We start from the raw sequence: 4067 nt of genomic DNA, 5'->3' as shown, positions 1-4067 counted from the left end.
GTTTGCTGATGACATTGTAACTATGTCAAAGACAGCAAAGTACTTGGAAGAGCAGTTGAACGGAATGGACTATGTCTTGAAAGGAGGGTTTAAGATGAACATGAATAAAAGCAAAACAAGGATAATGGAATGTAGTCGAATTAAATCAGGTGGTGCTAAGGTTATTAGATTAGGAAGCGAGACACGTAAAGTAGTAGATGAGTTTTGCTATTTGGGGAGCAAAATAACTGTGGATGGTCGAAGTAGAGAGGATATAAAATGTAGACTGGCAATGGCAAGAAAAGCATTTCCGAAGAAGAAAAACTTATTAACATATAATATAGATTCAAGGGTTAGAAGCCTTTTCTGAAGGTATCTGTCTGGAGCGTAGCCACGTATGAAAGAGAAACATGGACGATAAGCAGTTTAGATAAAAGGAGGTTTAAAGCTTTCGAAATGTGGTATTTCAGAGAAGTGCTGAAGATTAGATGGGTAGATCACATAACTAATTAGGAGGTATTGAACAGAATTGGGGAGAAGAGAAATTTGTCGCACAACTTGACGAAAATAAGGGATCGATTGATAGGACACATACCATTCTGAGACAATAGTGTATCACCAATTTAGTATTGGAGGGAAGTGTGGGTGGTAAAAGTCGTAGAGGGAGAGCAACAGATGAATACAATAAGCAGATTCAGAGGGATGTATGTTGCACTAGTTAATCGGAGATGAGGAGGCTTGCACAAGATAAAGCAGTATGGAGAGCGACATCAGACCAGTCTTTGGACTGACGACAACGACAATAACAACAGTGCCGATGATTTTTTTTTTTTTTTAAAGAGCGGTGAAGAAGTTTTCGTTTGAAAGCCATACAGTCGAGAATCGATACGCCATTCACGCAAAGTCGCCGTGAGCACTCAGGCAATCCATCCCACAGACGCACAAGGTTTAAGATACCTGTTTAGTAAATCATCGTTTCCTGTTGTATGAAGAACGTACGTAACTGCCAGCTAAATATCCTCGCCCGATAGGAATCGTCGGCCCTTCAAGGCATAATATCGCATGGAGACGTATTGGGACTGTAGGACGAGTGCTCGAGTGTCTTCCACGTGTCCGTAATGGCTGATGCTGGCCTCACTGAGCGATCGGCGTCTTGTGTCGAGCCGCGACCAGCACGGAGCTAGGCACACCATTCTACACACACCAAAAAAGTTTTACATCAGCCCGGCTCCTAGAACTCCTGAAGTTAGACGTTGACTGTGAATATTGTATCACAGGCACTTTCCTTCTGACTGTTCAGAGATGTCACTAAATCCGCCCGAAGATGTAAACAACCATCCACGAGCAGCGCCCATTAGACGGAGGGGCTACGACAGCCGATCACTTCCAGTCATTCCACCAGGAAGTTAGAGCACGGCTCGTGTTGTCTGTAGTTAAAGCATGCCTAGAAGGTCAATACCGCGGTTCGACCGCGTCCGCGTCGTTACTTTGTGCCAGGAAGGGCTCTCAACAAGGAAAGTGTCCAAGCGTCTCGGAATGAACCAAAGCGGATATACAGAGAGACATGAATTGTCAATGACATGCCTCGCTCATGTCAACCAAGGGCTACTACTATAGTGGATGACCGCTACCTACGGATTATGGCTCGGAGGAACCCTGACAGCAACGCCACCATGTTGAATAATGCTTTTCGTGCAGCCACAGACGTCGTGTTACGACTCAATCTGTGCTCAATAGGCTGCATGATGCGCAACGTCACTCCCGACGTCCATGGCGAGGTCCATCTTTGCAACCAGGACACCATGCAGCTCGGTACAGATCGACCCAACAACATGCCGAATGGACCGTTCAGAATTGGCATCACTTTGTCTCCATCGATGAGTGTCGCATATGCCTTCAACCAGACAATCGTCGGAGACATGTTTGGAGGCAACACAGTCTGGTTGAACGCCTTAGACATAATGTCCAACAAGTGCAGCATGGTGGAGGTTCCCTACTGTTTTGGGGTGGCCTTTTGTGGGGCCGACGTACTCCGCTGGTGGTCATGGAAGGCTCCTTAACGGCTATACGATACGTGAATGCTATCCTTCGACCGACAGTGCAACCAAATCGGCAGTATATTGGTGAAGCATTCGTCTTCATGGACGACAATTGGCTTCTCCATCGTGTACATCTTGTGGATGACTTCCTTCGCGATAACGAAATCGTTCGACTAGAGTGGCCAGCATGTTCAAATGGTTCAAATGTTCCCAAGCACTATGGACCTTAGCATCTGAGGTCATCAGTCCCCTAGACTTAGAGCTGCTTAAACCTAAGGACATCACACACGTGCATGCCCGAGGCGGGATTCGAACCTGCGGGCGTAGCAGCTGCGTGGTTCCGCACTGAAGCACCTGGAACCGCTCGGACACAGCGGACGGCCTATCGAACATGTCTGGAATTGATTGAAAAGAGCTGTTTGTGGACGACGTAACCCACCAAGCACTCTGAAGGATCTACGCTGAATCGCCTTTGATGAGTGTATAAATTTGCACCAACAGTGCCTTGATGAACTTGTGGATAGTATGCCACGACGAATACAGGCATCTATGCAAGAGCACATGCTACTGGGCATTAGAGGTACCGGTGTGTACAGCAATCTGGACCACCACCTTTGAAGGTCTCGCTGTATGGTGATACAACATGGAATGTGTGGTTTTCATGAGCAACAAAAAAGGCAGAAATGATGTATATGTTTATCCATATTCTAATTTTCTGTTCAGGTTCCGGAACTGTCGGAACCGAGGTGATGCAAAATTTTTTTGAAGTGTATACAGTGGTGGTTTTCCATAGACAGGCTGCCTCATAGACATTCTTCATTCTCCGATGGTTGTCTACCGATATTTATCCATCGGCTGCCAAGAGAATAATAACACCACTTTGGTCCTGTTTGGACGCATTAAGTAATAGCGTCACCGTAGTTCAAATTTCCGCATTTACTTCACACGCGTCGGAAAGACACGAATAGCACACTAATCCCTTGCGTACATGCCGGTGCTTATATACCCGCATCGGAGTCGCTCTACATTGGATACACGCTTCGGCAACGCCGTGACACGGAAACTATTCGATGGCACCTCATACATTCATCTATTTGCATAAGCCACAAGTATGCAAACCTACCACTGGAGAATATATGTCCTTTGTTCCACATTTTGCTAAAAGATTAAAGCATATCTGGAACCAGGTTACAAACATAATTACAACGGCTCTAGAACGGCAAGAAGGCACTCTCAACAGGAATGCAAAATCAACAGCACCCGGCAATAGGGGTTTGCGTGTTTCATTTAATACCAACTATACCATATGGCCCGACATGTCACAACATAACGACACAACCAATTGTATCCATAGCCAAAATCCGTGTAATACATTTCGATGAACTACTCTTTTACTTAATAAATTGCATAGTTTTATCGCATATTTTTGGAAACTTACCTCCAAAATTTTGTGAAACTACGAAAACAATCTTTCTGCTCCATAACTGACACGCTGTCTGGAGACGAACTGGACTCGCTAGAAAGCATCACGTCAGATTTTTGAAGTAGATCATGTAACCAATGGCACCCCATACTATCACCCCGGGTGATTCGCCAGTACGGCGATGACGAATACACGCTTCCAATGTGCGTTCCCCACGATGTGTGCACCACTCGACGGGTAAGATAACACGGTATTCTAAATTGTCCGACTATTTCATGATACCCAAATGTCTTTTAGCTCTTAAAACAGTTTCCTTCTATTATTTTGCATGAGAGGCAACTGAACGCGTCCACCAAGTTGTTCAAAAAAATGGTTCAAATGGCTCTGAGCACTATGCGACTTAACTTCTGAGGTCATCAGTCGCCTAGAACTTAGAACTAATTAAACCTAACTAACCTAAGGACATCACACACATCTATGCCCGAGGCAGGATTCGAACCTGCAACCGTAGCGGTCGCGCGGTTCCAGACTGTAGCGCCGAGAATCGCACGGCCACTCCGACCGGCCTTGATAAATGTACAGCCAATTTTCCTCCCTATCCTAACAACTCCATCCGGAAGACCTGA

Source organism: Schistocerca americana, chromosome 3, assembly GCF_021461395.2.
Source record: "Schistocerca americana isolate TAMUIC-IGC-003095 chromosome 3, iqSchAmer2.1, whole genome shotgun sequence".
NCBI lineage: Eukaryota > Metazoa > Arthropoda > Insecta > Orthoptera > Acrididae > Schistocerca > Schistocerca americana.
This window is presented reverse-complemented; position numbering follows the sequence as displayed.